Source organism: Ceratotherium simum, chromosome 2, assembly GCF_057802395.1.
Source record: "Ceratotherium simum simum isolate JZ-2026a chromosome 2, ASM5780239v1, whole genome shotgun sequence".
NCBI classification, from domain to species: Eukaryota; Metazoa; Chordata; class Mammalia; order Perissodactyla; family Rhinocerotidae; genus Ceratotherium; species Ceratotherium simum.
This window is the reverse complement of record NC_141901.1, coordinates 11887598-11902321: the sequence shown is the minus strand read 5'-3', so window position 1 is coordinate 11902321 and position 14724 is coordinate 11887598. Positions and strand designations below refer to the sequence as shown.

General features: G+C 34.7%; 1 protein-coding gene across 3 annotated transcripts in view; it reads left to right on the top strand.

Annotated features, from left to right (window-relative positions):
- COP1 (COP1 E3 ubiquitin ligase) overlaps positions 1-14724 on the top strand; it is a 239848-nt gene that overhangs the window by 117518 nt on the left and 107606 nt on the right. The window lies entirely within an intron of this gene.

Genomic DNA, 14724 nt, shown 5'->3' with positions numbered 1-14724 from the left:
AATAATCAAAGCAGAAGAGGAATTAGAATGGTTCTGTTTGCTATCCAAGAGATAAAAGTAGAACTCATGGCTGGAACCCACATTTTAAGGTTAATATAAGGAAGATCTTTGTAGCCATCAATGTGCAGAAGTGGAATAGGCTTCATCAGAGGCAGTTGCCATATGCTCTTATGACTTTTTAAAAGTAAGCTTTAGTTTTTTTACCTGGAAGATCTTTCTGCAATTCTGAGATCACTTTATATTCACCGGTATTTGTCTAGAATATTTATTTTTGTTTTAATTTTTTTAATTGTACCTATTCGTACCAAATACTATAAATGCTGAGAGTACAAATAAGAGTGATATACAGATTAGTAGAGAGACAAACCTGTAAGCCAATAGATAGAATAAAGTATTGTAAGTGCCATAAAAGTATCTACTGGGTACAGTATAGAGAATGGATTTGAGAGAAGCCAGAGTGGAAGTAGGGAGAGCCAATATATAGGTGGTTCGTGACATTGTCCTGGCAGTACATGATGATGGCCTGTGATCTGTACTTGGGTGAGGTCAGTGGGGCTTGAGCGAAGAAGTATTTAAGAAATATTTAGGGACTAGGGTAGACAAAACTTGATGATTGATGGATGTTGTCTTTAAGGGAGAGGAAGATAACTTGCAGGTTTTTGGCTTGAGTAGCTGGGCAGAAAAATATGGGTGTCATTTACAGAGATAGGGATACTGGAAGAAGAGCAGGTTTAAAGGCAAGGAGGCACATGGGAGATAACCAATTAGAGATATTGCATAGGCTCTCTGGATGTACAGAGAAGAGGTCTGTGAATTTGGAAATTTGTACAGTTGATAATTGACACCATGGTTTTAGATTCATACAGCTTTAGCATTTAAAGGTCAGGTAGAAGAGGGGGACCCAATAAAGCAGACTGAGAAGGTTCTTAGATGAGAATGAAAACTAGGAGAGTATATTGCCATGCAAACCAATGAGGAAAGGGGAGATAATCTGCAGGGTTAGATCGTGGGCAGGATTGGATCAAAGCAAAGTGAGACTTTTTGTCTTGATTAGAAGGGAGGATACTTCCTCTTGGATAATAGGAGAGAAAGAGAAGAGAACGGGTTCAAAGGCAGGCACGTTTGTAGATTTAGTGACAGAGAGATAAAGGAGTTTTTCTCTAAGAGGTTATGCTTTTTCCATGTCATCTCAGAGTGATGGGTGGCGTTTATGTCTGACTTTAAAAGAAAGAGATATTAGGGGCTGGCACGGTGGCGCACTGGTTAAGTGCGCACTCTCTTCTTCAGGGCCTGGAGTTCTCAGGTTCAGATCCTAGGCGTGGACCTTCGCACCACTCATCAAGCCGTGCTGTGGCAGATATCCCACATATAAAGTAGAGGAAGATGGGCACGGATGTTAGCCCAGGGCTAATCTTCCTCAGCAAAAAAGAGGAGGATTGGCAACAGATGTTAGCCCAGGGCTAATCTTCCTCACCAAAAAAAAAAAAGAAAAAGAACAAGAAAGCGATACTAGATGATTGATCAGATTTATAGACCATGAGATTTAAATTGAATACTGAAGGAAATAGGAGAGGGCTGAGAAAGAGGCAAAAAGTGATAGACTCAGCTGTATGGAAGTCAAGAATGAAGGGTTGTGGGAGTAGTGGGCAAGCAAGGGAGAGTGCTTTGGAGATTGTCAGAGAGGCATTTGCATCTTTGGCAGAGAATACTTTTTCATCTTTGTACTTCTAGCACTGGGTAGTTTACCTGATACCTGATGGTTACTCCTGTTTGTTGACTCATTTGGAGAATAAAATGCAAGGTAGAAAATAAATAAATGCTTGTGGGGATCCGATAAAATGCTGAGGGAGTTGACTAAAGAGGGAGTTCACTTTAGGCTATGACTTTCAGGATCCTGGAGGTATTTGAAATGGTTAAGTTTTTTCTTCTGAATTTCTATAGATTATTCTTTCTGTACTTGATTTTTAAGATAGGAAGTGGCATTAATATACTTTCTTCGTTATGTCCAAAACCATGTCTTTGTAATTTCTTGCAGAAGTTTGTGGTGGAAGTAGTAATTGTTGTTAAAGGCTGGGCTGTCATTGTACTTGCTTAAATTTAAGCGGAAGATAGAGCTTATTTTGCACCTTCTTGGGATAAAATATGTGGAGGTACACAAATATTTGACAAAGAGAACTTCAGTGTACCCTCATTTGCCCTACGTGTGATAATTTGCCTATATATTGCTTACATCAGACGTTTTCAGACATTTAAAACTTCTTAGGTAAGACAGGACGTTATTCTAAGAGCAGCTGTTCACATGTACCGTTTCCTTTTTTCCCCTTTATCTGACTTCATTTCTCTATCTACTGTTCACAGTAGAGAGTTTCATGTTATGCTAACACTTCACATGTACAGAATTTAACCTGTGGCGATCTCATCTTACTGAAACATAGTCAGTAACCAAGGCTTAAATGGAAAATAAAAAGGCTTCAGAACAAAATAAATGCCATTAAATTAATGTGTGAAGTTCCTATATTAGCAGATCGCCAGCTTCTTGGATTGTATCAGGCCTTATTGACTTATTTCTTACACAACTCCTGTAATCTTAGTTATCTGATTTGTGTCTCTTCAGATTATAAAGGAAAGAGAGTCTACAATAGACAGGTTCAGTGACAGCAGCCAGAAATGATAGCTTCTAGCTTGACGAAGGGGAAGAAATGATGAAACTGAACTGCAAATAGGAGCTAAAGAGTAAAGCAGTTTGGATCCATTTAGTATGAGGTCAAGTGGTTTGACATATCTTAGTAGACCCTGAGATCATTGAGACGTAATAAGAACGTGGTAACTAATGTACTTAGGGCTGTTCATGTTACTATGCTCATTGTGTTCCTATAAAGGTAGTGAAGAATGTGTTACATTTGACAGATTACACTCAGGGATCAAAAGTTGGTTCCAAAATTAACTTAACTAATATTTATTGAGTACTTATTGTGCCTTAGAGCAATAGACAGGTATGTCCGGAAGATGCTATTGTATCTATTATCCTTCAAAAATAATTTTAAATATACATAGTGTCATTGGTGTAAATGTAATATGAAAAATATACATATTTCTTTATAGTTACTTTAAAATTTTTTGAAATTGTAAGTTTCACACTTTGCATTGGTTTTATTTATAATAAAAGGAAATGTTGTAAATGAGAAAAATACTGGCTTTTTGCTTAGTACAGGAGTCAGCAAACTATGGCTCATGGGGGTCGTGTTTGGCCCATCACCTGTTTCTGAATGGCTCATGAGGTAAGAATGGTTTCTGTATTTTTAATGGATTGAAAAAATTGAAAGCAGAATTATAACATATGATGTATAATAACATGACTTATAATAATGACCTGAAAATTATATGAAATTCAAATTTCAGTGTCCATAAATAAAGTTGCATTGGAATGCAGTCATGCTCATTCCTTGACATTTTGTCCATGGTTGGTTTTATGCTACAATAGCAGAGTTGAGTAGTATTTCAGTAGAGAACTGCACAGCTTCTCTGGCCCTTTTATAGAACAAGTTTGCTGGTTCCTGACCTAGTAGATTTGTTTAGGCTTTAAGGATATACTACTATACTTGATTAAAGTTCTATCATAGTTTTGGACATCAGTGTATCTATGAAAGAACATAGCTTGTGTTGAATTTTCTGATCTCCTTGTGATGATTGGCTATTTTATATGCTTCATCATTACTTAACACAAATAACCTATCACTTGGCCTATCATATGGTAAGCACTCCATCATTGGTTGAATGATAAAAGATTTAGTCCTTACATAACAAAGTCTGGGTTGTTCACCACAAAGTCTCCTATTTGCGTGTTTTAAAAATTCTCGAGTGGAGCTGAAAAATGCCTTGAAATAAGACAAAAGCTTGCACTGTGATTAGGAGATTTCACTATATCATACTAATCTTGAAAGAGGGATGCTTTTCTACCACCAATGATGTTTAATTCTTTAATTTTAATTCTCTTCCCTTTTTCTCTCCCATATTAATAGGTGATTTTGTTGACAGCATCTAAAGTTATAAAACTTTATTCTTTGATCTGTGCTTGAGAGATTTTGATTTGTGGGTATGTTATTTACATAATTTAAGTTTAATAAATGTAGGCTCACAAATTGGATAGTTTTAAATCACCTTTTTGAGGTACAATTTACATAAAATAAAGTGTAAAGTTTTGATTTTGGCAATTGTATAAACCACAATCAAAATAGAGAATATTTCCAAAAATTTTATTTCCTGCCATTTTGCAGTTAATTCCACCTCTTCCTCCAAACTTCTATCCCAGGCCACTAGTTATCTGCTTTCTGTCACATAGAATAGTTTCGTCATTCTGGGTTTTCTTATAGGTGGAACCATACAGTGTGTACTGTTTTTGTGTCTAGCTTCTTTAGCTCAGCATGTTTCTGAGATTCATTCGTGTTGTCACTTGTATCAGTAGTTAGTTAATTATTTAGTAGTATTCCATTTTGTGACTGTTCCACAATTTGTTTATCTATTCATGTGTTAATGGACATTTCAGTTGTTTCCAGTTTTTTACTATTATGAATAATGCTGCTATGAATATTCACACACAAGTCATTTTATATATTCATCTTCATATTTATTTCTCTTGGCTAAATACCTGGGATTGAAATTGCTGGGTTGTAGGATTAGTTTGTGCTTAACATTTTAAGCAACTGCCCAACTGTTTTCCAAAGTGATTGGGTTGTTTTAACATTCCAGTCAGCAGTGTAAGCGAGTTCCAATTGTCACAAATCCTCAATAACTCTTGGCGTTGTCAGTCTCTTTATTATGGGTATATGGTGGTATTTCCTTGTTGTTTTACTATGCATTTCCATTATAACTAATGGTGTTTGATGTGCTTATTGGCTATTTGTATGTCTTTTATGAAGCATCTATTCAAAACTTTTGCCTATTATGAAAAAATCAGGTCTTACTATCATTGAATAGTGAGAATTTTTTTATGTATTCTGGATACAAGTCCTTTGTCAAATATATGTATTGATAGTATTTTCTCCCTGTCTGTGCCTTTTTATTAAAAGTGTCTTTCAAATAACACAAGTACTTAATTTTGATGAATTCTAATTTGCCAATTTTTTTTAAATGATTTAAGCTGTTTCTGTCTATAGAAATATTTGCCTGGTCCAAGTTGTGAAGATTTTCCTTCTTTGTTTTCTTCTATAATTTTAATAGTTTTAGCTTTTACATTTAAGTCTATAATCCATTTCAAGTTAATTTTTGTCTAGATTGTGAAGTAAAGGTTGGGGTCACTTTTTCCCCCCAGTATGGATATCCACTTGTTCCAAGTTATCATTTGTTTAAAAAGATGAACTTTCCCATTGACTTTTTTGTTTAATTCAATTGAGCATATACGTATGAATCTACTTCTTGAATCTGCTTCTTTACTATAAGTCCTCCAACTTCATTGTTCTTTTTCAATGTTGTTTCAGCTATTGTAAGTCATTTGCATTTCTGTAAAAATTTTAGAACAAGAGCGCTTTTTTCTTTTCCCGCTGTGATGGTTTGAAAGGATTTATCTAGTTCAAGTCACATTTTCTCTTATAGATTTTTTTTTAGTGGTTTTGTCTGCTTGTTCCTATAGCAAACATGAGATGGATTTCTGATTTGTTAAGTCTATGTGACTGATATTTTGGGGACACGCTTTTATATATTTATGATGAAATTTTTCCTAGACTATAAATTTTCACTCCAGGTTAGTCCTCTGCAGCATGGGATAGTTTCATTATATGAGAGTACTGTTGTTTTCGGATGAAGCATCACAGCAGTGACATTAATGATTTAATATTGTAATTTAATTGGTTGTTTTGTAAATACTACCAGAGGATACAGAACTAAAAAATTAGATGTATTTTCTACTTCAATTTCAAAAGTAAAGAATTGAAACTTTTGCCAGCCTGTGGATCTCCCACTTTTACTAAATACTAACACATTCCAAAGAGCACAAAATGTCATTGCAGTTTGGGGACAAAATATATTTTGTTTTTCAACTCTTGTTTTTTTCTCTAGTGGATGTTTTCATTCAATCTTTTTATTAATCTTTTACTTCAAAAGTTATTTTCAGTTGGCCAAAGTTCTCTAATAAACACCATCTATCCATAAGATACCATTATACTGTGCATAGAATAGGTGTTTTAGGACAGATGAAGAATCTACAACTAAATTAATTTAAATAAGTATAAATTATAACTTGCCTTGCTATAAACTTAAATGAGACATATTTGATAATCAGTATGTTGATCTTAAAGGGCCTCGAGACACGTCTTTAATTTTAAATGCTTTGAGGAGAAAGACACTTGACATATACAAAAGTGTTTCAGAATATAGTTTGTCAGTAGTTTATTTGTTCTAGCTATTCAGTAATAGCCAGAGGGAACAGAAAAATAAAATCTTTCTAAGTAGTTGTTTTAAAGCAAGATCTTGTGGCTTTATGGAATTAAAAACAAAACAAGCCAGCTAATAAAAATAATCAAGCAAAAATATACATAGACTTTAAATGTGGCTTTATTTTAGTGCCTGTGGAATAAAAGCAAGTGTATCCATTAATTCAAGACAGTCAGTAAATTAAGACATGCAAGTCAATTCTAACCCATTGCCTAATTTTGTACAGCCCACAAGATAAGGATAGTTTTTACATTTTTAAAATGTTGAAAAAATATAAAGAATAATTTTTGTGACGTGAAAATTGTATGAAATTCAAATTTCAAGGTCCATAAATAAAATTTTATTGGAACATTGACAGTGCTCTGAAACAAAATTAATAGATATTGCAACTTCCCTATGCACACATTAAAAAAAATTATAGTGCCCTAACTCTAATATAAAGGAGAAATAAAAGGAAAATAGTTTAAAATAAGATACACATTTTAATATGTAAATACTTTGGATATGACTGCTTTAGACAGTATAATGGAGGAGTCAGATGCTTGAACCTACTTATAATTAATGTTTGGAATGTTCAGTGAATGTTAGAAATGCAAAGCTAGTTTGTCTTTATATGTATAATGGAATTCATTTCTATGCTCAGATAATTATTTATAGTTTTTTCATTTGCACAAAGATGAGAGGTATAAATATCTTTGAAATAAATTCTAAGACAATCAATATAATCAATAGGATTGGAAGAGGGAAGAGGGAGGGCAAAATAACTTTGTCCTTTGTTCAGAGAAGAGACTTAAGAGAGACATTGAATCTTTTATTTCTTTCTATAGTAATTCATAAAGTCATAAAAATAGCTACTAGACTGAAATACTACAATTCTGATTTATGAGAATAACATACAGATAACAGAAAGAAATCAGATGGTCAAAAGATATTTTTTAATTAAAAATGCAGTTAAAACAATACGTACCCAAAATAAAAAGATATAAAAGCAAACATATGATTGATAAATGTCAATAGACTAAACCTCCCATCAAAAGGGAGATATTGTCATATTAGATCACAATATAAAGCATAAATCTGTACTGTATATAAGAGTTCCTAAAATTTGGATGTGAATGGTGAAAGGTTTAATTCAGACTAGAAATCATTAAATCTAAATCTCTTTTCTCTCTCTCTCTTTTACACACACACACACGTGGACGCACACACGACACTTCATAATGATCAAGATTCAGTCCATGATGAAGTTTAAGTAATTGAGGAAAGAGTTATGTTCAACTATCGTTAGGGTTTTGCCAAGGAGGTTAAGAAATAAGAGAATTAAAAATGATAAAGGAGTGCAGAGTTGTCCATGAGGGAGCCCTAATTATTGACTATGTAATTTATAATGAGTAAAGAAGAAAGTGAATACATAAGGGGGTAGAGGGACAGTGGTGATAAGATCAGTGAATTTGTAGGTCCCCGTGGGCTTGAAGACTTGAAGGACTTTTGGAGACAGCGTGTCAGCTGGCAAAAAATAGAGGTGGTTGAGAGAAAGCAATATGTCAGAAAGTGAAATTGAGATTATGGAGAGAATGAAGTCATTGGTAATGAAAAAGTCTAGGGTATGATCGTGGTTGTGTGAAGTGGAAGTGAGCAGAATAAAAGATCTTTGGAGAAGAGAAAGTCAAGAAACTGATAGACCAGGGTATTAGAATAATCATCTATGTGATTATTGAAATAATCACAGATTTGGAGAGAGTGATAGCTGAAAGTTGAAATTTCCAAGAACTCATGGGTTGCTAGAAGGAGTAACAAGGAGCAGTATTGAGTGGTGTAAGTTACAGGAGATTGATTTTGAGCTGGGAAGTTTTAGGGAGGGGTTGAGTTGGAGTGGAAGTGGCTGGAAGAAGCTATGTATAGGAAGGAGGACACTGACTTCATCTCCAGGCCTACTTGAACATGGAATATGAGAGGACTTCAGGGGAAACAACATTTTCAGGGAAGAGCTGGATTTCAGTTAGATTAAGAAGGTAAAGAGGCCGTTTAGAGAAGAAACTGAGATTATTAGTGGCGTTATCTGGATGGAGAGAAGTTTAGCTTTACTTAACTATGTTAAAATGCACATGATTTTTGACCTAGCACTTCATATTCTAGGTAAATTTAAGGATATCTTTGCGTATGTGGAAAATGATACCCATAGAAAGGTATTTATTGTATTGCAGCATTGTTTAACAGTGAAAGACTAGACAGTGAATGTTCTTCATTAGTAGACTGGTTAAATAATTTATGATACATCCATATGTTGAAATTCTGTACAACCTCTGGGAAAAAATAAGGTAGTCCTAATATGTATTAATAAGAAATGCTTGTCAAGATACTGTTAGGTGGGGACGAGGGGAACCAAGGTGCAAATCATTATGTATGATATCATTCCATGTGTTTAATTAAAAAAAAAGAATATGAATACATATATGCTTGTTTATGCATAGGGTAACTCTAGTAGGATGCAAAAACTGAAATTATTTGTTGCTTCTAGGGAGGGCAGTTGGGTGCTTATTTGGCAAGTCTGGGAGAGAGACTTGCTTTTCTCTGTACACATTTTGAACCATTGCCTATATACATATTTTTAAAAATAAAATAAGTTTTTTTTGTGTGTGTGAGGAAGATTAGCCCTGAGCTAACATCCAATGCCAATCCTTCTCTCTCTTTTTTTTTTTGCTGAGGAAGATTGTCCCTGGGGTAACGTCCGTGCCTATCTTCTTCTGCTTTATATGGGACACCGCCACAGCATGGCTTGACAAGTGGTGCGTCGGTGCGTGCCTGGGATCCGAACCTGTGAACCCTGGGCCGCGAAGTGGAGTGTGCAAACTTAACCACTACACCACCGGGCTGGTCCCTAAAATAAATTTTAAGCATCAGATTCAAGCCAGGTTGTGAAGGGTCTTTGGTAATAGTTGGAATTTGGATTTTACATGGTAGTAAATGAGGAGAATGATGTGAACAGAGCTGTGGTTTTGGAAATTTGCCCTCATTTAGTCCTTCAGATGGATTAGAAAAGAGGAAAGTCAGGAGTGGCAGACTTGGTAAGGACGCTATTGCAGTAGCCCAGATTAGCATTAATACAGGCCTAATTCATAGTTCTGTGAATTTCTCAAATGTTGTGTTCTGCTTTTTTAACATCCTGGTTTTCCATCAGCTAGGTCCTTGTTTGGCCGATAACAGGATATTTGATGACTGAGAAATTATCTATTTTCTTCCAGTAGGCCTCAGTAGTCATTGAATCCTGAATTTCTGTAGCATATTTTGTTCTTATTATTTGGCGTTTGCTTATATTGTGTATAATCTTTCCCACTAATTATAAACCCTGTGAGGCTACCTTACTCTCTTCCTGTCTCCCTATGTTTAACTTATTGCACATGTTAAATTATTATATGTTATTACTACCATATATATAATATAGTATGTATCATTATTCTATGTTATTGTTCTTATTTGCCTTTCTATGTGTTCTTTGCAGACCAGACCTTTTGTTCTCTTTAAAATGGGAGTTTTTTCTGTTTTGTTTTTTTGTGTGTGTGTGTGTGAGGAAGACTGGCCCTGAGCTAACCTCTGTCAATCTTCCTCTTTTTGCTTGGGAAGATCAGCTGTGAGCTAACATCTGTGCCCATCTTCCTCCACTTTGCATATGGGACGGCGCCATAGCAGGGCTTGATGAGTGGTGCTTTGGTCCGCACCCGGGATCTGAACGTGTGAACCCTGGGCGGAAGAAGTGGTGCGTGCGAACTTACCCACTACGCCACCGGGCTGGCGCAAAATGGGAATTTTGTGTAGTGATTGAGAGCATAGACTCTGGAACCAGACTGCTTGAATTTGAATTACGTAGTAAACCTTGGGTAAATTACTTAACATCAGTATACCTCAGTTTCCTTATCTATACAATGGAGATTTGAAGATTAAATATATTTTATGTAAAGTCCTTAAAACAGTACTGGATACATAGTAAGTATGTATGTTATGGAAATTTTAGCGGTTATTATTGACTGATTTGGGAGAAAGTCAGTTGAATAATGTAGGGGATGAGGGAGAATTCTTCCTCCCTTTCCCTTAAGGTTCTTATGGCTGGTCAAATAATTAGAAAGGCAAGTTAGCAGGAGAAAATAAAACAAAGTTTAATAACGTGTATACATGGGAGAAACCCAGGAAAACTCGCCACAAGGCCAAAATTACCCCCTTAAATATCATCTCAACTAAAGATAAAGCAGGATGTTGTGGGTAGTGGTTTGGGACTTCAAAGGGGGGGAGGGCAAGTCACATGGAGATGGGAAAGCAAATGTTTGTTAGACAGCTGTTTACTGCGCCACCTATAGAGAATGTGGCCCCAGAGACAGAATTTCGATAAGATGGGCTTGTTGGTGCCTTTCTTATCACACCTATTTTACACTATACTATAGTTATCTCATGGTATTAGCTCCTTCCTAGATCAAGCCTTCTATCTTAAATTCTTTTAGGCAATTTAGGGGAAGGCCAAATGTTCTTCCTGAGTCTTCTGAGCCCTTGTTGTCTTCAGCTCGAACTAATCCGCATAGAGTGGCACATCTTGGGGCGGCCTGCCCTCAACCCCATCAATAAGATCAATTCTTATTTACTTTACCTGAGTTTGTATTCTTTAAAGATCTGCCCATTTCTTTTCATTAAAATGGCCAATTTCTGAACTCTTGAAATTATAGTAGCCTCTGTCTCTTGAGGCACACTGTCATCGTAATGAATTAGACCTTTAACAACTGTGTTCACGTTACATTTTCTCTTGATAAATTGGATTCTAGTGTTCAGGGATATTAATCCACCGTGTTTGTTAATACCTGCTTTATAATTGCAAAAAATATTACAGACAGTGGGAACACTGACAAAATTCCCTTCTTGGGATATTGGTGTCTTTGCAATGCTTTGTGCCACATTGTACTAGAGGTATGCATTAATCAGCTGTCCTGTGTGGTCTGTTGCCTTGATGCTTAATCACTTGACTGATGGCCCTTTTGACAAAGAATACAGCCAGTTTCCTACAGCTGAATTATGTTTTACAACTGTTTAAATCACTTTTTTAAAACAGCTGAAACATTCCAAGTATGAAATAAAAATGCAGTTTATTTCCATGTTTAAAATAATTTGATTAATATTATTTTTCAAAGAAAATATTTTTGTGTATTTTGAAATTTAAAAAGTTCTATGAAACTAAATTTATCATTGAAATGAACTTTCATAACCACTTGTTTTAAGAATTACTGGTGACAGTGGATAGCAGAAATGAATTTTGTAGAAGAAGCAAGACTTGTTACAATTCTTTTTTGAATTTAATTGCATAAGTAGGTGTGTTTCAATTAATTTATTTACCTTTTATTTTTGTTCCAACCTAACTAGTCACTGTTTATCATTTTTGATTATGCTATCAGATTTTGTAATTAAAGCAGCTGAAATATTGTATTGTGAAAGAAGAGGCCATCCATTTTGGATTAGCTCTGAAAAGCTCTCTGTACTGGAAACTACCTTGTTCATTTGGGTTATTCCATGATCTGTTTCTAGAGTCTAATTATGTTTATGTCTGGGAACAGATATTAACTCTGTCAGAGATTGGGAACAAATGATTCATTGTTTGAAAGTACCTACATCCTGAGTCTTAGTGATGTAGAAGTTGCATTTTTACAAAAAAGACAGCTGGGGGCCAGCTGGGTGGCACAAGCGGTTAAGTGCACAGGCTCCACTGCGGCGGCCCGGGGTTCACTGGTTCGGATCCCGGGTGCGCACCGACGCACCGCTTGTCAGGCCATGCTGTGGCGGCGTCCCATATAAAGTAGAGGAAGATGGGCATGGATGTTAGCCCAGGGCCAGTTTTCCTCAGCAAAAAAAAAAAAAAAAAAAAAAAGAGGAGGATTGGCAGATGTTAGCTCAGGGCTGATCTTCCTCACACAAAAAAAAAAGGCAGCTGTTTATCTTCCTTTCCCTTTTAACCAAAATTTACTAGAAATAATATTATTTTTTATGCTTTTTGGTCAGTATTTCTATTATTACTTCTTCTTGTTAAACTATAAAGAACCTCAATATTCTAGAATATTAAAAAAAGAATATTGTACAAGTTCTTGATATCTCAGTATATTAAGAACAAAACATAACCAGGATGTAAGAAAATAATAGTAGTGAAGTCAAAACAAAAAGTTAATCTTTTAGTATGAGAGTTCAGAATGAACTAATGTAGCTAAATAATTACTTTTGTTGAAAAAAGAGAGCTGTCTTGAATAACAGGGTAGCAACAGAAGAAATAATAGACTTATTTGCTTATCATCAAATCATTCTTTTGACAGATAGCATTTTTATTTATATGTCAGTTTTCTCCCTGCTGTGTCTTTGGACTATTATTTTAATAAGTTAGTGTTTAAACTTCTTTTTTTATATTAAAAACTAATAGTTTGGAAATGACATATTAACTTTTACTAGTACAACATTGGAAGGCTGTTGATTTATTGGCTGTGAATGTTTGTAGGTGGAGGAGGGGTATTTAGGGATAATATAACTGGTTCTCCCTTGAAGTCACAGACCAAAACCTCCTAAGGATAGGATTTCAGTTCTGATAACTCTGTCCTTTGCCAGACACAGTAATATTTCTCCTTCAATGGCAAGAGGCTGTGGGTATAAATTGAGTCAAGATAGATGAACAGTTGCTATTGATATAGTTATGCTGCATTAGAATCTACATGGCAGATAAGAGTAGCTGAGACAGCAGTTCAAGTGAAGTTGTTGTACAAATGATCTGTTGCATACATAGTGATATTTTATTGGAGGGAACATTTGCTGAATTGTGCTATAGTCAATGACATTTAATGAAATTCCTTTAAAAATTTTATGAAATTAATAAAGAATTTAAAGCTATAATGAAAAGTGAGCATCTCGTGTGTTTTTATGGGAAATATTCCTATTGTGTACTTATTTTCTTTATTCATCATCATCAGCTCAGCAGGCTTCTTACTAAATTATTAACTAATCATTAACTGTTCTGTATAAGGATATCACAGGTAATCTGTGAAGAAAAGTATGTCATGCAGTATTTGTATGCATTTAATGAATGCTTAAAATATGCAGTGTACTATCATATCATTTTAGCCACTTACAATCTAGCTAACTTTGGGCAAATTACTTCACCTCTAATCCTTGATTTTCTCATGTGTAAAATATGATAAAAATAATACCTATCTTAGAGGATTATTATGAGAATTAAATGGGTTAATACATGCAGGGGTTATAGTTAGTGAGTGGTCAGTGAATGTTAACTGTTACTATTACTATGTAATTAATTGTAGATCATTGAGAATTCTTATGTTTTCTCTAGCCTTATGGCTAAGCTTCTACAAAGGATGCTTAATGGATTAAGAAATAATGTACGTGATGATTCATTTCAGTCTTAATTCCATTAGGTCACTTTATTTCTTGCTGATTATATAACAACTTTGTTGAGGCTCCAGGTTAAGTTTTATAAAGGTGAATAAGGTGTTGTGCTTTGCTTTGAAGTAGCTTGTTTTGAACATCTATAAAAAGTCAGTAAGAGGGATGGATTCCCTAAGTAACTCTAAAAAAAGGGAGATTTTTAGTTTTTCTCTTATTTGTGGTATAAGGAGTCTGTATTGGGGGTTCTTAAGTCAGAACATATTTGATTGGGAGATTAGAAATGGATTTGGGAAAACATGATGGTAATTTAATGATTCCATTTTTATGTTATTTTATCTCTTTGTCATCACCCCTTCCTTAATTGCTTCAGTAATTCAGCTTGTATTCTAATTTATTTATTAAAATAACATTAAATACTGTGAAATTCTATCATCCTCACAAAATGGTAGGAAGGGAAATCATTAGAATTTTTGAAAAGATAATTGGTAATTCTCTTTTGACGTATTTTTAATATACCAAACCATTAAATCTTTCTTCCCTACTTTTACAGTATAACTTATTAGCCTTCACAATTGGGTAAGTTGTAATACGGTACTAAAGCTGAGTTGAAAAACATGTCACGTTTCTAGGAACAAAAGAACCATCTATAAGCAGAATTGTGTAGCTAGGCACATTTCACTACCACTTGTAATTTGATGTGTGTTGATAATGACTTAATCTGAGCATAGATAGGGCCTACTACAATTTGAAGCATTTCAGGTAGCTCTCTTACCCTCATAGACAGAATCATTTTAGAAACAGAAAAAATAAAATTCTGAAATGTTATCATTGTAAACATCACAAGGATAGGTTAATAGTCTTACTGACCAAGTATATACTTTTTTC